The 24,287-nt window shown below is 42.7% G+C and overlaps 1 pseudogene; it reads left to right on the forward strand.

Annotated features, from left to right (window-relative positions):
• On the forward strand, positions 1–10,431 carry LOC139369381 (nuclear factor of activated T-cells, cytoplasmic 2-like; annotated as a pseudogene).
• The last annotated feature ends 13,856 nt before the right edge of the window (positions 10,432–24,287 follow it).

Below are 24,287 nucleotides of genomic sequence, written 5' to 3' on the forward strand. Positions count from 1 at the left end.
ATGACTTCCATCTACGAAGAGAATGATCCAAATTCTTTGGAGCTTGTGGAAGGTCTTGGTCAAGATAACAGTGAAGAGGAGTTGGACTTTTCCTACCTGTTTTTGTACAACCCATCTGAGGATGACTTTCGCGGGAATGAAGGTAAGGCTGCAAGCATTTTCCAGAAGTGCAGTCAATCATGTGAACGAATCTTTTGGGGTTAAAGTTTATAACGTGGATTTTTATTCAGGATTTACAAAACAAAAGTATCCTTATCATAAATCATATTTTGTACGCTACTCAGAAAAGGCTACAGTCACAAAACGAAATGTAAAATAATATATTTCGATTAGCTTTTTCTTGCTTGTTCAAATCCATGGTTTTGTGACTGAGTTTATATTAAGCCAGGTTGAACCAGTGGTGAATGATGAGTCACTCCATCAATTAGACATGCATGCTATTTTAGGAACATGTTTCCTATTATTACGTGTAATTGCTTGATGTCCATAAAAAAAATTGTAAGAACAAAACATATTGTCACTAAAATGGAAAGCGTATGGTAATTAGTAAAACGAATAAAAATCTCCATTCTGATCGTGAAATGGTGCAATCCACAATGCACTCGCCTAAATGAGTAATCCCTTCATACTTCCATATTCTTGACAGACAACTCAGGGGTTCCCCCTCACGATGATCACAACCCTCCATCTATGGTGCCCTACTCTTGTGAGGACAGTTCCAGTTGTGCCCATACAACCTCCAGTCAGTCCTACTACCATGGGCTTGTCACTGACATCCTGTATGGGCCTGGGTTTAACTCGCTGGATCTCCCCTCCAGGCCAGAGGGTGCTCCCTCCCCCAGCCCCAGGATTGAGATCACCCCATCTGGGGACCCTCACCAGACTCAGCCCCTGGATGCCAGCCCCAGATCGACGGCCCTGTCTGTGTCTGGCTATGAGAATACAGCCTATCGAGAGCCTCAGTGCCCAAGCCCTGCCAGAAGCAACTCCTCCACGGGCTGGCTGTCCGAGTCTTGTTCTCCCTGGGTCTCTCCTTGTGTATCTCCCAGTGGTGATGGGGGGGCGGTAGGCTTGACCACCTTGGACCACCTCCAAGGCATCCACATGTCCATGGCTCACTCCTCCCCAGGGACCTCCCCGTGCACCAGCATCACAGAGGAGACATTCCTGGTACTGCAGAGTCAGCGGTCATCCTCCCCCCACTCCCATACCCACCCGCGCTCTCGCTCCGCCTCTCCTCAGGGCAAACGCACCTATGACCAGTACAGCGGCCCCAGCCTGGGGACCACCAGCCAGCAGCAGAGCTCCCGGAGCCTCAGCCCCTCGCCCCACCACCCCCAAGGACCCCAGGCCCAGGCCAATGCCCCTGAGCAGACTCCCAGCTTTGAAGAGGTGTTGAGCAGCCCCAGTTCCAGCCTGCCCAGGGCGGTGCCCTCCACGATGGTGCAGCCCAATGAGGAGTGCTACACGTACAGAGAGAGCCAGGGGGATGGCTATGTGCACCTCATGGAGCAGGGGAGGAGAGGCAAAGCTGGGGCTGAGACCTACATCCTCCCTACATCTGTCTGGCCAGTTCCACTAGCCCACGGAGCAATCAGGTATAATGTGCTATGGGAATGATGATCCCTCATAAGAATGACTCTTTAATGACAGGCTATGTAAAGAAGCAGTATTAGGAAAATCCTATTGCATTTGAAATTGTGATTTCATGTTCTGATATGTGTTTTGTAATTCTTGTAATGTTACTAATGATATTACTCCGCTATAACCAGTGAAATCTCTCTCTTCATTCCTGTGCCATCTCTGCCCCCTCTAGATTTGCAATTGCCCAGTCACTCAGACCAATATGAGCTCTGTCTGGAGCACCGTGCCCACTATGAGACATAGGGCAGCAGGGGAGCAGTCAAAGCACCTGGTGGAGGACACACTGTGGTTCAGGTACTGGGTGTGGGGAGGGGAGGTGTGTGTTTAATCTAGGTATGTATGTTTGTGGGGATGGGTTTTGACAATGTGCCTGTGTGGATGTTTGAGTGTGTAAATGTATAGTGCAGCTTGATCTCCCATGTGTATCAATATGTGTCTGTGGTGGTGTTTCCTTGTCATTGTGTCACCCTGTTTGTCTCATGTGCCCAGCTGCAATATGTAAATGAACATCCTTGTATCAGCCTGCGTTATTATGACTACACCCATTCAACCACAAAACCAGCACAGCACAGTTAAACCAACATAGGGTTTTTTCACATATGAAATCGGTTTCCTGGAGTGTTTGTGAGAATTATACAAAATAAGTTTAGCTTTTACAAGACCTGACAATAATTGTTTCAGGGTAGGATTTGCAAGATGCTCATTCTACATGACGTTAGCAAGCTAGCTTGTTTGTAACGAGCAAAAAAGTTACACGCGATTCGCACTGCCCCTCACAATACCTAGTACTCTGGTCTTGGATCTTGGACTCACTACTCACACATGCTTTATTGCACAGATCAGCGTACCAAACACTCTTGGATCCAGATCATACAGGGGATTAGTGAAAGCGCCCATACTCTCATGCACTCATCTTTACAATAAGTTATTTAGTACAATGTTCTATTCAAGTAGTTTGAGAGGAAGAGTACATGAGTCTTAAGTAAAGGAGACTCCCTGTTTAGTAAGTTGATTTGTGATCTAGCATCTCACACTCAAAACCTGCTGGAATCATCCTTTACTGATGTAAAGGTGAACCCTTTCAACTTATCTCATCCCCAGCAGGCTCTCAAGCAATTGAGCCTTGGATCGAGGTTAACTTTCATCTGATGGAAAATCCGGTAGAAGATATTTCAGGGACATATTGACTAAGCCATGTTGGTTTTGATGTATAGTTACTAAATTAATGAGCGGTCTTCTCATTCCGTGACGTGAAAGCCAAGGAATTTCTAGGTCCAGGGCAACAGTAGCAACGCTAACCATCCGCTAATCATCAGCCATCTGCTACATATGCAAATAATTATGTCAGAGTTGGCCTTTCGTAACCTAATGAAGTAATTTTCCTTCATGACGTAATGGATAAGAACTGTGATATTGTTGAGTATTTATCCCTCGATGTTCCCTAAGTAATTATAGATGTCTCTGATTTCAACAATTTCATCTTTTGATGAGTAGGTGTCTAGAATGAATTGTGCTACTGTAGATTACACATTAGAATGTGGTGCACAGTTCAAAATGAAAAAAGAAATGGTCAGAGATATGATTATTTACCCTCGTGTATAAAAGCCTAATGAATGCCAGAGCTGTGCAGTACAGAGGACACAGTACATATTCTGCTGTTCTATCGCGCGTGCAATGATGTCGGCGGGGGGAAGAACCGTGTTCGTTGTTTGCGGTAACATCTTTGTTTTAATAAATCAAATTTTATTTGTCACATTTGCCGAATACAGCAGGGGTAGACCGTACAGTGAAATGCTAACTTACAAGCCCTTAACCAACAACACAGTTTTAAGAAAAATACCACCCCAAAAAAGAAATAAAGTAACAAATAATTAAAGAGCAGCAGTAAAATAACAATAGCGTGGCTATATACAGGGGGTACCAGTAGAGAGTCAATGTGCGGAGGCAGGAAGCTTGTGGATGGCAGGAAGCTTGGCCCCAGTGATGTACTGGGCCGTACGCATTACCCTCTGTAGTGCCTTGTGGTCGGAGGCTGAGCAGTTGCCATACCAGGCAGTGATGCAACCAGTCAGGATGCTCTTGATGGTGCAGCTGTGGAACCTTTTGAGGATCTGAGGACCCATGCCAAATCCTTTCATGCCCTCTTCACGACTGTCTTGGTGTGCTTGGACCATGTTAGTTTGTTGGTGATGTGGACACCAAGGAACTTGAAGCTCTCAACTGCTCCACTACAGCCCCGTCAATGAGAATGGGGGCGTGCTCGGTCCTCCTATGCTTGTAGTCCACATTCATCTCCTTAGTCTTGATCACATTGAGGGAGAGGTTGTTGTCCTGGCGCTACACTGCCAGGTATCTGACCTCTTCCCTATAGGCTGTCTCGTCATTGTTGGTGATCAGGCCTACCACTGTTGTGTAATCGGCAAACTTAATGATGGTGTTGGAGTCGTGCCTAGCCGTGCAGTCATGAGTGAACAGGGCGTACAGGAGGGGACTGAGCACGCACCCCTGAGGGGCCCCCAGGTTAAGGATCAGCATGGCAGATGTGTTGTTACCTATCCTTACCACCTGGGGGTGGCCCATCAGGAAGTCCATGATCCAGTTGCAGAGGGAGGTGTTTAGTCCCAGGGTCCTTAGCTTAGTGATGAGCTTTGAGGGAACTATGGTGTTGAACACTGAGCTGTAGTCAATGAATAGCATTCTCACATACAGTAGGTGTTCCTTTTGTCCAGGTGGGAAAGAGCAGTGCGGAGTGCAATAGAGATTCCATCATCTGTGGATCTGTTTGGGCGGTATGTAAATTGAGTGTGGGCCTACGGTTTCTGGGATAATGGTGTTGATGTGAGCCATGACCAGCCTTTCAAAGCACTTCATGGCTATAGACATGAGTGCTACTGGTCTGTAGTTAATTAGGCAGGTTACCTTAGTGTTCTTGGGCACAGGGACTATGGTGGTCTGCTTGAAACATGTTGGTATTACAGACTCAAAGGGAAAGGCTGAAAATGTCAATGAAGACACTTGCCAGTTGGTCAGCGCATGCTTGGAGTACACGTCCTGGTAATCCATCTGGCCCTGCAGCCTTGTGAATGTTGACCTGTTTAAAGGTCTTAATCACATCAGCTGCGGGGAGTGTGATCACACAGTTGTCCGTAACAGCTGGCGCTCTCATGCATGTTTCAGTATTACTTGCCTCGAAGCGAGCATAAAAGTAATTTAGCTCGTCTGGTAGGCTCGTGTCACTGGGCAGCTCTCGCCTGTGCTTCCCTTTATAGTCTGTAATAGTTTGCAAGCCCTGCCACATTCGACGAGCGTCGGAGCCGGTGTAGTATGATTCGATCTTAGTCCTGTATTGATGCTTTGCCTGTTTGATGGTTCGTCGGAGGGCATAGCGGGATTTCTTATAAGCTTCCGGGTTAGAGTAAGGAAGCTTTTAAGATATCCCGCTATGCCCTCTGTCAAACCAATCCCAAACGGACGTGGCAGATTCCAGTATTAATGGTTAAACTGTTTGTTTGTTGTTGACAGCTTCATGGGTACAGAGGCAAAGCTCCACTGGGTCTGCTGGTGTTCATCAGAACAGCTGACAAGAGGCTCCTCAAGCTCCATGCCTTCTACCATGTGCACCGCATCACAGGGAAAACCGTCACCACCCCTAGCAACGAGATAATGGTCAATAGCACCAACATCCTGGAGATCCCTCTGGAGCCCAAGAACAACATGAGAGCAGTGTAAGGAGAGCTGCCACATTAGAGACAGTGCAGTGCACACACAGATGTTTTCAGAGCTAGGTTATAAAATAATTAATCAAATAAATGTTCACTTCCCATGTAAAGGATTGACTGTGCTGGGATCCTAAAGCTGAGAAACGCTGACATTGAGCTGAGGACAGGAGAGACATACATCGGAAGGAAGAATACCTGTGTCCGTCTGGTATTCCGGGTCCATATTCCCCATCCAGGAGGACAGTATGTCTCTCTTCAAGTGAAATTCCAATTCCCTTCCCATTGAGTGTTGTAAGTTAACTTTTGTTCCAGCAACCTGATTTATAACTACTGCAAATAATAATAATAATAATAATAATCTGCAGAGCAATTTAATCCAAACCTTTTCTTCAGTAATGTAATGTTATATAAGGATTATATGACTGGAATTTAGTAAACTGCCTTCCTGTCTATTGTTCTTCCTGTCTTTTTGAAATATTAGTTATTTTGCTCACAGCGATTTGCTGTGCAAAATGTCACCCCCGGATTGTAAATAATGTACTCCTATGGTTCTTCTAACGTTCTCCTAATGATATTCTACTGTGGTTCCACAGCCCAGAGGTTGGCCCACCAGCTTCCCACTGTAGAGAGTCAGGACGTAGACCGCTGCTCGGTTCTAGGGGGACAGCAGATGATACTGACCGGACAGAACTTCACCTCTTATTCCAAGGTGGTGTTCACGAAGAATACACTCGGTGAGGAATTTCCAATCAATCAATCAAATATACAAAGCCCTTTTTACATCAGCAGTTGTGCTTTACATGAACCTGGTCTAGACTCCAAAGAGCAAGCAAAAGCAAGTCATTGTATCTAGTAATGGCATCTTTAGTATGACTGCCAGGAATCAAATCCCAACCTTCTGATCTCTGACTCTCAAACCACAAGGCCACTGACTTTGTACAGCAGTAGTTGATAACTATTGTGTAATAGTTGTCCTATTGAGAAGTCAATTCCCAGAACATTTGCTCTAGATAACAGGTTTACAGTGACGCACTACTCCCAAGTTCAAACAGTCACAAAATAGGGATGCACTGCACATGCTCAAATAACAGCAGAAATGAAAAAAAATGACTAGATCAAAATGTTCTGTAATATTCAATCATATGCCATTTAGGAGACCATTTTGTCAAAAGCAACCTTACAGTACAGTGTATGTATGTGATCCCTGTAGGGATTGAAGCCATGATCTTAGCATGGCCAGATCTATGCTCTTACTAACTGAGCCACATAGGGCCTACATATTGCAATGATTATTTTCCATCATTGTATTGTCATTACAGGATTATGATGCCTCTGTAGTGTCACGTAACAAGGTGTGGGTGCAGAATATAAGTACCATTATGAGTTTGTAAACTGCTCTCTTGTTTACCATGTGGTTTAGTGCGAGAGGATGTGGTTAGACAAACCACAGATATCATCTTCAAGCAAAGTTTTTTTTTTGTCTCACTTTACTCAAAACGTGGGCTGTGAGCAGTAGGTAAAAGTTGAGATGGGAATATACTAGAGCAGAGATGACAGAGAATCTTTACTGATACTGCCTACGTGCCAGTTACTGAGAAGAAACTGGGGGTGGATAGGGGGTTTTCATAAAACCTCATGACCTTGATAGATTTACAAAGGCTTTCTTAACATCCTGAGTATAAAACATGTAATTGCTAAGTTTGTTGCTACCACCACATTACTTTGTTTGTGCCATTTGTGTTTTGGTCGGATCCAAAAGGTTCCATTTGATTATAAATACACTAGTTAGCTCCTGTTTAAGATAATATTTATTAAATAAATACAAGAATGTCACTCCAGTTTTACTACTCTAGCTGCCTTCACATCCCTCCCTGCTATTTTTTAGAGTTTGTTCATATCAATCTCTTCTACACTCCTATTATTTAATTCAATTTATTCCATTTATGCTAATGGTACACTGCATTGCATTGTGTTTCTTTCAGATGGGCTGCAGATTTGGGAAGTGGAAGCATCAGTAGACCGAGACAAAAGCCAATCAGTGAGTTACTGTCCTAACACATTTATGAACAGTGACATTAAAATACTACTGGCTTTATAAAGTACTACCTAACTCCTCTTCTTCTACATATATACAAAAGTATGTGGACACCCCTTCAAATTAGTAAATTTGTCTATTTCAGCCACACCCATTGCTGACAGTTGTATAAAATCGAGCACACAGCCATGCAATATACATAGACAAACATTGGCAGTAGAATGGCCTTGCTGAAAAGCTCAGTGACTTTGAACATGGCACCGTCATAGGTTGCCACCTTTCCAACATGTACATTTGTCAAATTTCTGTGCTGCTAGAGTTGCCCTGGTCAACTGTAAGTGCTGTTATTGTGAAGTGGAAATGTGTAGGAGCAACAACGGTTCAGCCGCAAAGTGGTAGGCCACACAAGCTCACAGAACGGGACCACCGAGTGCTGAAGCAACGTCAGCACAAGAACAGCACAAGAACAGGTCGTCAGGAGCTTCATGAAATGGGTTTCCATGGCCGAGCAGCCGAACACAAGCCTAAGATCACCATGCGCAATGCGCAATGCCAAGCGTCGGCTGGAGTGGTGCTGGAGTGGTGTAAAGCCCGCCGCCATTGGACCCTGGAGCAGTGGAAACACGTTCTCTGGAATGATGATTCACGCTTCACCATCTGGAGAATCTAGGTTTGGCGAATGAAGGGAAAGCTTAACGCTACATCATACAATGACATTCTAGACAATTCTGTGCTTCTAACTTTGTGCCAACAGTTTGGGGAAGGCCCTTTCCTGTTTCAGCATAACAATGCCCCTGTGCGCAAAGCAAGGTTTTACAGAAATGGTTCCTTCGAGATCGGTGTGGAAGATCTTGACTGGCCTGCAGAGAACCATGGGCCTCAACCCCATCAAACACCTTTGGGATGAATTGGAACACCGACTGCGAGCCAGGACTGGAAGCAAGTCCCCGCGGCAATGTTCAAACATCTATTAGAAAACCTTCCCAGAAGAGGAAGCTTTCATAGCAGCAAAGGGGGGGAACCAACTCCATATTAATGCCCATGATTTTCGAATACCTGTTGTCCACATACTTTTGATATTGTAGTGCATCTCACACAGCCTCAGTATAGCGACATGGTATATCCACAGTTCACACTGTCGCCCAGTGATATTCTATGACAAATGACTGATGTTCTACTGTACCATATTATATCAAGAGCATGCTGTTTGTCGAGATCCCTCCATATCGAGATCACACCATTTATCACACGGCTAAAGTTAACTTCTATGTGATCAACGGGAGGAGGAAACGCAGTCAGGCGCAGCACTTCACCTACACTCCTTTAACAGGTGAGTCCATCCATACGCCTTATATATTTTTGTCGTTATTAGAACTGGATACGGCCACACCTTAAATTTCAGTAACTTTATCACTATCCCATTGCTTACTATTTAAAGGGATAGTTCCCCCAAATTACAAAATTACATATTGGCAATCGGTGCCGCCTCTGCCTAAACACAGAGTAAGCAGCGTGCTGTGTGTAGGAAGTCAGTCAGGGTCTGAACTTACTGTTGAGAGATAGCATAGTACAATACACAACGTGCAATTTAGAAATGTGGTTGTGCATCAGCAGTTTTCATCTCGTTATGTCAGTCAATCAATTAGCCCATGTCAAGGCAAGGCACGTGCCCAGAGGCAACCTAAACCTAAAAGGCTAGAGGGCTTTCTGTCGACAATATATAATTTTGTAATTTGTGTGAACTATCCATTTAACTTGTTTTTAGCGCCAACTGTCATTTAAAACTCAGATAATCCAAAGTCTAATTCCGATTTACTGTTCTTTTCAGTTCCCGCCATTAAAACGGAACCCATAGATGACTTCCAGTTTGGCCAGCTGGGTTGTACTGTGTCCAAGGTCCTAGGAGTGTCACCCAAGTCCTACCACGACACCCCCAGTAGCCACCTTACCCCTAATAGCCACGAGGCTGGCTTGACAACCTTAGCAGCCTGCCAGCAGGCGAGCCACCACGACTCCGTTGTCAGATTGTCAGCCTATCAACAACAAGACCCATCTGTCTATTACCCCAGTAAAATCAGAAGCTTGGGCAGTAGCCCTGTTCTGTATCAAGATATGAACCACCACCACCCGGTGATGATCCACTATGGCTCCCCATCTCAGATGTCCTATATCGGTAGCCAGCACTACTCTACCCTAGTCTCCAGCCTTTCAACCACTCTCACTCTGCCACCAATCAGCGAGTTGTCAACATTGCGGTCCCATTGGCCCAACACCAGCATGTCACCATGGTGGGTGATGGGTACCGGGCTGCACCTTCATCATGGAAGGTTGGGGCCTCGCCAGAGGCCTGTTCATCAGAAGGCCAGGACCAGAACTTCATGCAGATGGTGGTGCCGGTCTTGGGCACGTCTCCACGACTACCACCATGAAATATCCCTACCCTGGCCCAGAGGGGTCCAATAACGGGGATCAAGAGTGGGCCAGTCCTGGAGAAGGTGATGGTCAAGCAAGAAAACCTGAACCAAGTCTATCTGGATGATGGTGAGTGAAAAACATAGTGGATACTGCAGAAATGTACTGTACCCCATTTAGTCTTGAGCGATATACCATTTATACTGTATACTGGGGTATTTTGAAACGGTATGATTCAGACGGTATGATTTTCAATACAGTTTAATTTAAAATAAAATAAATACAAATTAATTTGTTGAGGGCAGGGGTTGCTTATAACTATACGAAATCTAAGATGTGTGAAATAATTTATATCCAGCTCAGGGCTCCAGCTATGCATTTGGTTTGCTAACTTGCTAGCTAAGTGGTCAATATCAAACGTCTTGGTTACAGCAGAGACATTCAATCCCTTCCTGGATCAAGATCCCTGTTGCCGAAATGGTTTTGAAATAGTGCCCCTTGTGTGCACATTCGGTAATACCGTATACTCCGGTGTGGTAGAAACGGTATGACGCTATGAAAGTCTGGATACTGCCCAACCCTAACCCCATGCTCCTCTCACTTGTTGTTTTGAATTGGTGAGAATGACTATGGTTAAATGGTTATTGTTATTTTGGTGGGGATGCTGGAAATGTAGATGCACAACAATGTTATACAGTACCCAGCAACATCTTTAAAGAAACTCTCATGTGTTTGAGAGAGGAAACACATTTATTCGTATCACTAAGCTTGTTCAAAGGAGATACAGATGATAAACAGGAAATATAGAGCACATGTAAATCATGTGTGTGTATATGTATGTGTATGTACAGTGGGGCAAAAAAGTATTTAGTCAGCCACCAATTGTGCAAGTTCTCCCACTTAAAAAGATGAGAGAGGCCTGTAATTTTCATCATAGGTACACTTCAACTATGACAGACAAAATGAGGGAAAAAAATCCAGAAAATCACATTGTAGGATTTTTAATGAATTAATTTGCAGATTATGGTGGAAAATAAGTATTTGGTCAATAACAAAAGTTTATCTCAATACTTTGTTAAATACCCTTTGTTGGCAATGACAGAGGTCAAACATTTTCTGTAAGTCTTCACAAGGTTTTCACACACTGTTGCTGGTATTTTGGCCCATTCCTCCATGCGGATCTCCTCTAGAGCAGGGTAGCCTAGTGTTGGACTAGTAACCGGAAGGTTGCAAGTTCAAACCCCCGAGCTGACAAGGTACAAATCTGTCATTCTGCCCCTGAACAGGCAGTTAACCCACTGTTCCTAGGCAGTCATTGAAAATAAGAATTTGTTCTTAACTGACTTGCCTAGTTAAATAAAATAAAAATAAAATGTTTTGGGGCTGTTGCTGGGCAACACGGACTTACAACTCCATCCAAAGATGTTCTATGGGGTTGAGATCTGGAGACTGGCTAGGCCACTCCAGGACCTTGAAATGCTTCTTACGAAGCCACTCCTTCGTTGCCCGGGCGGTGTGTTTGGGATCATTGTCATGCTGAAAGACCCAGCCATGTTTCATCTTCAATGCGCTTGCTGATGGAAGGAGGTTTTCACTCAAAATCTCAGGATACATGGCCCCATTCATTCTTTCCTTTACACGGATCAGTCATCCTGGTCCCTTTGCAGAAAAACAGCCCCAAAGCATGATGTTTCCACTCCCATGCTTCACAGTAGGTATGGTGTTCTTTGGATGCAACTCAGCATTCTTTGTCCTCCAAACACGACGAGTTGAGTTTTTACCAAAAAGTTATATTTTGGTTTCATCTGACCATATGGCATTCTCCCAATCTTCTTCTGGATCATCCAAATGCTCTCTAGCAAACTTCAGACGGGCCTGGACATGTACTGGCTTAAGCAGGAGGACACGTCTGGCACTGCAGGATTTGAGTCCCTGGCGGCGTGGTGTGTTACTGATGGTAAGCTTTGTTACTTTGGTCCCAGCTCTCTGCAGGTCATTCACTAGGTCCCCCCGTGTGGTTCTGGGATTTTTGCTCACCGTTCTTGTGATCATTTTGACCCCACGGGGAGAGATCTTGCGTGGAGCCCCAGATCGGGGGAGATTATCAGTGGTCTTGTATGTCTTCCATTTCCTAATAATTGCTCCCACAGTTGATTTCTTCAAACCAAGCTGCTTACCTATTGCAGATTCAGTCTTCCCAGCCTGGTGCAGGTCTACAATTTTGTTTCTGGTGTCCTTTGACAGCTCTTTGGTCTTGGCGATAGTGGAGTTTGGAGTGTGACTGTTTGAGAAACTAGCTCCCTGGTACACAGAAAATACCCGAGCTCTGAAGCAAGCTTCCAGAAAATTGGAACGGAAATGGCGCCACACCAAACTGGAAGTCTTCCGACTAGCTTGGAAAGACAGTACTGTGCAGTACCGAAGAGCCCTTACTGCTGCTCGATCATCCTATTTTTCTAACTTAATTGAGGAAAATAAGAACAATCCGAAATTCCTTTTTGATACTGTCGCAAAGCTAACTAAAAAGCAGCATTCCCCAAGAGAGGATGACTTTCACTTTAGCAGTGATAAATTCATGAACTTCTTTGAGGAAAAGATTATGATTATTAGAAAGCAAATTACGGACTCCTCCTTAAATCTGCGTATTCCTTCAAAGCTCAGTTGTCCTGAGTCTGCACAACTCTGCCAGGACCTAGGATCAAGAGATACGCTCAAGTGTTTTAGTACTATATCTCTTGACACAATGATGAAAATAATCATGGCCTCTAAACCTTCAAGCTGCATACTGGACCCTATTCCAACTAAACTACTGAAAGAGCTGCTTCCTGTGCTTGGCCCTCCTATGTTGAACATAATAAACGGCTCTCTATCCACCGGATGTGTACCAAACTCACTAAAAGTGGCAGTAATAAAGCCTCTCTTGAAAAAGCCAAACCTTGACCAAGAAAATATAAAAAACTATCGGCCTATATCGAATCTTCCATTCCTCTCAAAAATTTTAGAAAAGGCTGTTGCGCAACAACTCACTGCCTTCCTGAAGACAAACAATGTATACGAAATGCTTCAGTCTGGTTTTAGACCCCATCATAGCACTGAGACGGCACTTGTGAAGGTGGTAAATTACATTTTAATGGCATCGGACCGAGGCTCTGCATCTGTCCTCGTGCTCCTAGACCTTAGTGCTGCTTTTGATACCATCGATCACCACATTCTTTTGGAGAGATTGGAAACCCAAATTGGTCTACACGGACAAGTTCTGGCCTGGTTTAGATCTTATCTGTCGGAAAGATATCAGTTTGTCCCTGTGAATGGTTTGTCCTCTGACAAATCAACTGTAAATTTTGGTGTTCCTCAAGGTTCCGTTTTAGGACCACTATTGTTTTCACTATATATTTTACCTCTTGGGGATGTTATTCGAAAACATAATGTTAACTTTCACTGCTATGCGGATGACACACAGCTGTACATTTCAATGAAACATGGTGAAGCCCCAAAATTGCCCTTGCTAGAAGAATGTGTTTCAGACATAAGGAAGTGGATGGCTGCAAACTTTCTACTTTTAAACTCGGACAAAACAGAGATGCTTGTTCTAGGTCCCAAGAAACAAAGAGATCTTCTGTTGAATCTGACAATTAATCTTAATGGTTGTACAGTCGTCTCAAATAAAACTTGGCGTTACTCTGGACCCTGATCTCTCTTTTGAAGAACATATCAAGACCATTTCAAGGACAGCTTTTTCCATCTATGTAACATTGCAAAAATCTGAAACTTTCTGTCCAAAAATGATGCAGAAAAATTAATCCATGCTTTTGTCACTTCTAGGTTAGACTACTGCAATGCTCTACTTTCCGGCTACCCGGATAAAGCACTAAATAAACTTCAGTTAGTGCTAAATACGGCTGCTAGAATCTTGACTAGAACCAAAAAATTTGATCATATTACTCCAGTGCTAGCCTCTCTACACTGGCTTCCTGTCAAAGCAAGGGCTGATTTCAAGGTTTTACTGCTAACCTACAAAGCATTACATGGGCTTGCTCCTACCTATCTCTCTGATTTGGTCCTGCCGTACATACCTACACGTACGCTACGGTCACAAGACGCAGGCCTCCTAATTGTCCCTAGAATTTTTAAGCAAACAGCTGGAGGCAGGGCTTTCTCCTATAGAGCTCCATTTTTATGGAACGGTCTGCCTACCCATGTCAGAGACGCAAACTCGGTCTCAACCTTTAAGTCTCTACTGAAGACTCATCTCTTCAGTGGGTCATATGATTGAGTGTAGTCTGGCCCAGGAGTGGGAGGGTGAACGGAAAGGCTCTGGAGCAACGAACCGCCCTTGCTGTCTCTGCCTGGCCGGTTCCCCTCTTTCCACTGGGATTCTCTGCCTCTAACCCTATTACAGGGGCTGAGTCACTGGCTTACTGGGGCTCTCTCATGCCGTCCCTGGAGGGGGTGCGTCACCTGAGTGGGTTGAGTCACTGATGTGGTCATCCTGTCTGGGTTGGCACCCCCCCCCCCCCCCCCCCCCCCCCCCCCCCCCCCCCCCCCCTTGGGTTGTGCCGTGGCGGAGGTCTTTGTGGGCTATACTCAGCCTTGTCTCAGGATGGTAAGTTGGTGGTTGAAGATATCCCTCTAGTGGTGTGGGGGCTGTGCTTTGGCAAAGTGGGTGGGGTTATATCCTTCCTGTTTGGCCCTGTCCGGGGGTGTCCTCGGAGTGGGCCACAGTGTCTCCTGACCCCTCCTGTCTCAGCCTCCAGTATTTATGCTGCAGTAGTTTATGTGTCGGGGGGCTAGGGTCAGTTTGTTATATCTGGAGTACTTCTCCTGTCCTATTCGGTGTCCTGTGTGAATCTAAGTATGCTCTCTCTAATTCTCTCCTTCTCTCTTTCTCCCTCTCGGAGGACCTGAGCCCTAGGACCATGCCCCAGGACTACCTGACATGATGACTCCTTGCTGTCCCCAGTCCACCTGGCTGTGCTGCTGCTCCAGTTTCAACTGTTCTGCCTTATTATTATTCGACCATGCTGGTCATTTATGAACATTTGAACATCTTGGCCATGTTCTGTTATAATCTCCACCCGGCACAGCCAGAAGAGGACTGGCCATCCCACATATGCTCTCTCTAATTCTCTCTTTCTTTCTCTCTCTCGGAGGACCTGAGCCCTAGGACCATGCCCCAGGAATACCTGACATGATGACTCCTTGCTGTCCCCAGTCCACCTGACTGTGCTGCTGCTCCAGTTTCAACTGTTCTGCCTTATTATTATTCGACCATGATGGTCATTTATGAACATTTGAACATCTTGACCATGTTTTGTTATAATCTCCACCCGGCACAGCCAGAAGAGGACTGGCCACCCCACATAGCCTGGTTCCTCTCTAGGTTTCTTCCTAGGTTTTGGCCTTTCTAGGGAGTTTTTCCTAGCCACCGTGCTTCTACACCTGCATTGCTTGCTGTTTGGGGTTTTAGGCTGGGTTTCTGTACAGCACTTTGAGATATCAGCTGATGTACGAAGGGCTATATAAATACATTTGATTTGATTTGAGGTTGTGGACAGGTGTCCACAAGTGGGAGAACTTACACAATTGGTGGCTGACTAAATACTTTTTTGCCCCACTGTATGTATGTGTGTATGTATGCATGTATTCATTACGCAAATGTCTGTCAGCAGTAGCCTGCCAGAATAAGCTGCTGGCCCCTTCACTTTGGGCCAGACAGAGGAGTGATATGGACTTCTACTCTGACACTCCGTATGAGTTGGTCTCTTATCTCTGAATCCCAAATCAACCCCTAGCCCCAACACTAGATCCACTTTTTGAGATCTTACAAGATAGAATAGGAATAAGCAATATGGTGACAATTCCACTTTGTATCAGAGGGCAAGATGGCGTGCCACAGTGTTGCTTACACTTAACCTATCAGATCAACAAGTAGAGTGGAGTCCAAAATGATTGGATCCCTTGATAAAAGAATAGCAAAAAATCCTGTATAAAATAACACAAATACTGAGCTAAATTGTATGCTAAAAATATATATATGCAGTTCAAGTCGGAAGTTTTCATACACTTATGTTGGAGTCATTAAAACTTGTTTTTCAACCACTCACAAATTTCTTGTTAACAAACTATAGTTTTGGCAAGTCGGTTTGGACATCTACTTTGTGCATGACACAAGTCATTTTTCCGAAAATTGTTTACAGGCAGGTTATTTCACTTATAATTCACTGGATCATAATTCCAGTGGGTCAGAAATTTACATACACTAAGTTGACTGTGCCTTTAAACAGCTTGGAATTTCCAAGCTGTTGATGGCATGCCTTTAGAAGCTTCTGATAGGCTTATTGACATAATTCGAGTCAACTGGAGGTATACTTGTGGATGTATTTCAAGGCCTACCTTCAAACTCAGGGCCTCTTTGCTTGACATCATGAGAAAATCAAAATTAATCAGCCAAGACCACAGAAAAAAATTGTAGACCTCCAAGTCTGGTTCATCCTTGGGAGCAATTTCCAAACACCTGAAGGTACCACGTTCATCTGTACAAACAATAGTACGCAAGTATAAACACCATGAGACCACACAGCCATCATATAACTCAGGAAGGAGACATGTTCTGTCTCCTAGAGATGAACGTACTTGGTGCGAAAAGTGCAATTCAATCACAGAACAACAGCAAAGGACCTTGTGAAGATGCTGCAGGAAATCTATATCCACTGTAAAACAAGTCCTATATTGACATAACCTGAAAGGCCGGCAAGGAAGAAGCCACTGCTCCAAAACCGCCATAAAAAAAGCCAGACTATGGTTTGCAACTGCACATGGGGACAAAGATCGTACTTTTTAGAGAAATATCCTCTGGTCTGATGAAACAAAAATAGAACTGTTTGGCCATAATGACCATTATGTTTGGAGGAAAAAGGGGAAGGCTTAAAAGCCGAAGACACCGTCCCAACCGTGAAGTACGGGGGTGGCAGCATCATGTTTTGGGGTGCTTTGCTGCAGGAGGGACCTGTGCACTTCACAAAATAGATGGCATCATGAGGTAGGAAAATTATGTGGATATATTGAAGCAGCATCTCAAGACATCAGTCAGGAAGTTAAAGCTTGGTCGCAAATGGGTCTTCCAAATGGACAATGACCCCAAAGATACTTCCAAAGATGTGGCAAAATGGCTTAAGGACAACAAAGTCAAGGTATTGGAGTGGCCATCACAAAGCCCTTATCTCAATCCTATAGAAAAGTTGTGGGCAGTTCTGAAATAGCCTGTGCGAGCAAGGATGCCTACAAACCTGCCTCAGTTAACCCAGCTCTGTCAGGAGGGATGGGCCTAAATTCACCAAACTTATTGTGGGAAGCTTGTAGAAGGCTACCCGAAACGTTTGACCCAAGTGAAACAATTTAAAGGCAATGCTACCAAATATGTATGTAAACTTCTGACCCACTGGGAATGTGATGAAAGAAAGAAAAGCTGAAATAAATCATTCTCTCTATTATTCTGACATTTCACATTCTTAAAGTAAAGTGGTGATCCTAACTGACCTAATACGGGGCATTTTTACTGTGATTAAATGTCAGGAATTGTAAAAAACTGAGTTTAAATGTATTTGGCTAAGGTGTATGTAATCTTCCGATTCAACTGTATACAGTACCAGTTAAAGGTTTGGACAGACCTACTCATTCAAGGGCTTTTCTTTATGTTTACTATTTTCTATAATAATAATAATAATAACAGTGAAGTCAAAACTATGAAATAACACATATAGAATCACGTAGTAACCCCCAAAAGTTTTAAACATCTAAATATATTTGAGATTCTTCAAAGTAGCCACACTTTGCCTTGATAACAGCTTTGCACACTCTTGGCATTCTCTCAACCAGGCAAGGTAGGGTTGGTATACAGAAGATAGCCCTATTTGGTAAAAGACCAAGCCCATATAATGGCAAGAACAGCTCAAAAAAGCAGAGAAACGACAGTTCATCGTTACTTTAAGACATGAAGGTCAGTTAATCCGGAAAATTTGAAGAACTTTGAAAGTTTGTTCAAGTGCAGTCACAAAAAACATCAAGAGCTGTGATGAAACTGGCTCTCATGTGGACCGCCACAGGAAAGGAAGACCCAGAGTTACCTATGCTGCAGAGGATAAGTTCATTCGAGATACCAGCCTCAGAAATTGCAGTGCAAATAAATGCTACAGAGTTCAAGACACATTACAGACTGTGTGAATCAAGCCTTCATGGTCGAAATGTTGCAAAGGAACGACTACTAAAGGACACCAAGAAGAAGAAAATACTTGCTTGGGTCAAGAAACACGAGCAATGGACATCAGACCAGTGGAAATCTGTCCTTTGGTCTGATGAGTCCAAATAAGAGAATTTTGTTCCAACCGCTGTGTCTTTGTGAGACGCAGGGTAGGTGAACAAATTATCTCCGCATGTGCGGTTCCCACATGAAGCATGGAGGAGGAGGTGTTGGGGTGCTTTGCTGGTGAGGAGGAGAGTGATGGAGTGCTGCATCAGATGACCTGGCCACCACAATCACCTGACATACTTTGAAGAATCTCAGATTTGGTTATTACATGGTTATTACATGATTCCATATGTTATTTCATAGTTTTGATGTCTTCACTATTATTCTACAATGTAGACAATAGTAAAAATAAAGAAACTCTTGAATGAGTAGGTGTGTCCAAACTTTTGACTGGTGCTCTATATACTCTATATATTATGCTAATGTGATTGCTCAGAGAAATAGATTTTGTTTATTCAAGTATTCTCAAAAAGTTAAGTCAAAATTATTGGATTCTCTGTTTTCAATACTCCAGCACTCTTCCCATTTGAGGATAACGACACAGCCTTTAAAACATTTTTTTAATGAGAGTGGAGGACACAATGAGAGGGAACTCAGCTCATTCCTCCATACATAACCTTCCCAGATTCTTGACATCCTATGTCTGCGCTGGAGTATTAAAAACAGGGGGTCCAATAATGTTGACACCTTGCTCTTTCTGAGCAATTGAGTCAGTATAAAATGATCAAATTAAAATGTGGAGCATAAAATATAGCTCAGTATGTATTTATTGTATAGTTTTTTTTGTTCTTCTTCATCAAGGGATCTAATCATTTTGGACCCCACTGTACCTAGAAGGTAGGGTGAAAGGGTGTAGGGATTGACTTGAGATTGAGAGTAACTCTTTTTAGTGAATTCTCCCTTTCCCATGCTTATCCAGCGACAGTATGTGGGTCAAAGCTTTACATAGTCACCAACCAATCTCTGTGTTTGAATCAACACTAAGCCTGGAAAGGTCAGTGAGAGTACACACTATTGATCATGTCATAATGGGTACAATTAGATCCCCCTAATCTTAAAATGTGCTTTGGCATTCAGATAATGATGATTCAGCATGCTTCCATCATGGCTATACACTCCATTACGTCTAGTAATTTGAGTGTTATATGTGTGTTGTGTTGATGAATCCTGATGCCTGTTACCTTGTGTGTTAATTTATGGTTCATTGCTTTTCAGAGGTAAATATATATATAAATGAAGTCGAGCATGTGATCTGGACAAAATTGACATACAGTATTTAGCATAAAGAAAAAGAGGCAAGGCCATATATTATGGTATAATTGATTCAGCCTGTTTTAAATGCACATCAACCCATATGTTTTACAAATGTTTACATTTTAGTCATTTAGCAGACACTCTTATCCAGAGTGACTTACAGGAGCAATTTGGGTTAAGTGCCTTGCTCAATGACAGTAGATGAAACATGGTATGAAACATACCAGTAGATGAAACATGGACGGTATTTCAAAGAAACCAAGAAAAAAACAAAATTCTGTGAAGCGGTGCGGATAATGTCATAATACATTGATAGTGAGTTTGCTACAGAATGTGGTTCATTAACAAGGACACAATGCCCTTGGTAAGCTTATAATGTAGGTGTCAGAAAACACAAACCTGTGCATTCTACCCTATTTACAAAATGATGCAGGAGAAAAGCTTCCATTTAATCTTATGTATAGAGAAAAAATACATAAACGCAACATGTTTATCCCATGTTTCATGAGTTGAAATAAAAGATCCCAGAAATGTTCCATATGTACAAAAAGCTTATTTCTCTAAAATGTTGTGTGCAAATGTTTACATCCCTGTTAGTAAGCATTTCTCCTTTACCAAAATAATATTTCTACCTGACAGGTGTGGCATATCAAGAAGCTGGTTGAATGGCATGATCATTACACAGGTGCACCTTGTGCTGGGGGAAATAAAAGCCCATTCTAAAATGTGTAGTTTTGTCACACAACACAATGCCACAAATGTCTCTAGTTGAGGGAGCGTGCAATTGGCACGTTGACTGCAGGAAATGTCCACCAGAGCTGTTGCCAGATAATGTAATGTTAACTTCTCTACCATAAGCCGCCTCCAACATCATCACTTTACCTCTACCTACATGTACATATTACCTCAATTACCTCGACCAACATGTGCCCCCTCACATTGTGCCGGTACCCCTTGTATATAGCCATGCTACTGTTATTTTATTGCTGCTCCTTCATTTTGTTATTTTTAAATTTTTTACTAGTTTATTTGAGTAAATACTTTAACACTTATTTTTCTTAAAACTGCATTGTTGGTTAAGGGCTTGTAAGTAAGCATTTCACTGTAAGGTACCTGTTGTATTCAGCGCATGTGACATCATTTGATTTGATCAACACATTGCCTGCAGTACTCGTGCCCAACAACCACTTAGTTAAATTAGGAAGTGTTCCATCTTTATGACTGTCATGAACGTGAGGAGAGACGGACTAAGGCGCAGCGTGCTCTGAGTTCCACATATTTTATTTTGTGAAACTTGGAACAAAACAAATAAAGACATAACGAAATGTAACATAGGTGGTGCAACTAGCACACACACAAACAATATCCCACAAAACACAGATGGGGAAAAAGGCTAACTAAATATGATCCCCAATTAGAGGCAACGATTACCAGCTGCCTCTAATTGGGAACCATACCAAGCACACCAACATAGAAATATGAAAACTAGAACACCCCCCTAGTCACGCTCTGACCTCAACACCATAGAGAACCAAGGGCTCTCTATGGTCAGGGTGTGACAATGACCGGCCCTAGTAAAAGTAACTTGTGTAATCTTACAAAAGTAAGAGAAGATTAATACACATACAATTAACAAAGAACATAACAAATGTTCAGCTGTAGTTTTATATAAGCATGCACACTTATGTTTATGAAAAAACAGATTATTTGTGCATAGGCATACCTTGTCATGGACATAAAGGCCACTCGGGTCCTCATTGAAGAGGTAGGGCAAGAGCAGGATTGCTGCTGTGGTCTTGAGTCCTAGTAAAGTAAAGCAATAATCTTACTACAATTGCTAATTTTATTACAAAATACATTTTTTATGTACTATGTATTGGCTACTTTAGAGGAAGGGAAGGAAAAAGAGCAAATACCCCTGTGTGTCTCTTCTGTATTGTCCTTCAGGGTTTGCCGAAATAGCTGGATGATGTCCTCACCCCTGCCTCGCCTCTCTACCTCTGCTATAATCTTGCCAACTAGCCTTGCGGAGTCCTTGAATAGTCTTTTCATCTATGTCCATTCCATGGCCTTGATTCATTTGTATGTTAATAGATTTCAGTTTGTATTGCCTGATGTGTAGGTTAAATGTACACTTCAAATGCAGCTGTCCTACAACATATCCTTACCTTCTTCTTGATCCCAATTGAATTGTGTCCATGTTCTGTCCTATAAGAATTTCAAAGGAAGAGAAAATGTGTCAAAAAAGTCTTACAAGCATTTAATTTTTTATTTAATTTAATATTGAAAGATAAAGGCATCGACATACAATTGAATGCAAAATAGACAAACATATTGGAGAAAGTTCTAGCCAATACAGTAATGCCATACAGGCCTAATATCAAATTTCAAGCTATCTTTGTACACAAATTGTTCAATATTTTATCAAGTTGACTTGAAAGATTATACGCAACATTTTGCTGCGTGGCAATACTGTGTTTGGATTCTGAAGGGCATGCATTTACACAAAAGAGGTAGTCTAGTCACTGTATTAATATCATTATGCATTTGAATCCCATGTATTGTACATGTAATGTTATGCCCCCTTGTGAGTTCCTAATAGTATTACATGCTATATAAAGGCGAAACCCTCCATTCACTGATTCAGTTCATTGTAACATCTCGATTGGACAGGTCACCGTCGTTAGTATGTTGGCTGTTTTGTTGGTTAGCTAGCTAACGTCAACAAAGCTAACGTTAGCTAGTTCATTCTCACAAATGTGAGAAATGCTTTAGATTGGAAACTTATGTTAATGAGTGTAAAGCCATGTTGGCTTTATGGAAACGATATACAATATATTGGACAGAATATAGTTGAGGAAATCATACAAACCTAGTTCTGCCTAGTTAGGACATAACGTTAGCTATTTACGTTAATTATTCTGAACTATAGCTAACTAACGCGGCAGCTAACGTGAAGCTATTCACAAAATACCATAATTGTGTTCGTTATTCATTAGTATTGTATATTATTAGATAAATTATTTCGATACATATTCAGAGCCAAACATCAACCCAACTTACCTTTTTAACTGTTGTCGCAGAAATTCATAGGTGGGTGGGCCTGCAGGTATTTGGGTTGGCCCCCCCCAGAAAATATAATAATAATAATGTTTTTTTTGTTTTGGGGAAAGCAGCCAACTTCCTGCAATTTTACACATTTTGCTATGGGGCAAAGAGAAAATGTGCAGTTGTATTGCTCATCTCATGCTATTCTACACATTTTGCTATGAGGCTCAGACAAAATGTAGCATTTTTTTAAAGCTAAAAATCTAGGTGTTTTGACTGTGATAAAGGCACAGGGTAATTCAGGGTAATTGAAACAGGCTGAGCAGCAAGCTATTTATGTCAGTAAAGATAGAGCTAGTAAGCTAGCTACAGTATAAGCTAAGCAGCTGATACCAGCAACTTGTTAGCAACACTAAAAAAGTACTTCCGGATCACAGAATTTCAGAAATGTAAAAAAAAAAAAAAAGAGTCCCCCTCGTAACAGTAGAAAATGTACCTGTATTTATTCATTATTAGGGCTGTTATCGCCACACCAGCGGTCACGAGTCATGACAGCAGTCAAATTTTGTCATGGTTATTAGGCTGCTGATGGTCATTACTAGCCTACCACACTTCCTGCCAGGTACTCCGCGTTCTATTGTCCCTCTAATCACTCTGACATCAATGCAAATCTAATCAAATACTTAATGAGAGCCCATGAGCTCATGTTGTAAAACAATTCTATAGGCTTTGCAATTGTGTGAGAGAACAAAGTTTTGATGGCCTCTATTAAAAAGAGGAGGATCCCATCAGCTTTCTATAGGCTAGGCCTACTATATTTATTTATAAACATTCCTGATATTAAGCACATATGTGTTAATATTGCTTCAGTCCCTCATGAAATAATCCCCTATATAGATTCTACAGACCCTACTGAGTATTCCCAACCCCACTTTTACATTGGCACATAGAATAGTTCTCTCTTTAAGCCAATATGTCATTTATGCACATAGAATAGTACTCTCAATAAGACAATGTCATTTATAGGCCTACAGTGTATTTCATTGGGACCAATGGAATGGGTGGAGTAGCAAGTGGCCCTCGCGTCATACTCGTCGCCAAACTCACTGGCTCCAGTTCATCTACAAGTCTCTGCTAGGTAAAGCCCTGCCTTATCTCAGCTCACTGGTCACCATAGCAGCACTCACCCATAGCACGCACTCCAGCAGGTATACAGTGCCTTGCGAAAGTTTTCGGCCCCCTTGAACTTTGCGACCTTTTGTCACATTTCAGGCTTCAAACATAAAGATATAAAACTGTATTTTTTTTGTGAAGAATCAACAACAAGTGGGACACGATCATGAAGTGGAACGACATTTATTGGATATTTCAAACTTTTTTAACAAATCAAAAACTGAAAAATTGGGCGTGCAAAATTATTCAGCCCCTTTACTTTCAGTGCAGCAAACTCTCTCCAGAAGTTCAGTGAGGATCTCTGAATGATCCAATGTTGACCTAAATGACTAATGATGATAAATACAATCCACCTGTGTGTAATCAAGTCTCCGTATAAATGCAGCTGCACTGTGATAGTCTCAGAGGTCCGTTAAAAGCGCAGAGAGCATCATGAAGAACAAGGAACACACCAGGCAGGTCCGAGATACTGTTGTGAAGAAGTTTAAAGCCGGATTTGGATACAAAAAGATTTCCCAAGCTTTAAACATCCCAAGGAGCACTGTGCAAGCGATAATATTGAAATGGAAGGAGTATCAGACCACTGCAAATCTACCAAGACCTGGCTGTCCCTCTAAACTTTCAGCTCATACAAGGAGAAGACTGATCAGAGATGCAGCCAAGAGGCCCATGATCACTCTGGATGAACTGCAGAGAT

Source organism: Oncorhynchus clarkii, chromosome 17 (genome assembly GCF_045791955.1).
Source record: "Oncorhynchus clarkii lewisi isolate Uvic-CL-2024 chromosome 17, UVic_Ocla_1.0, whole genome shotgun sequence".
Taxonomy (NCBI): Eukaryota; Metazoa; Chordata; class Actinopteri; order Salmoniformes; family Salmonidae; genus Oncorhynchus; species Oncorhynchus clarkii.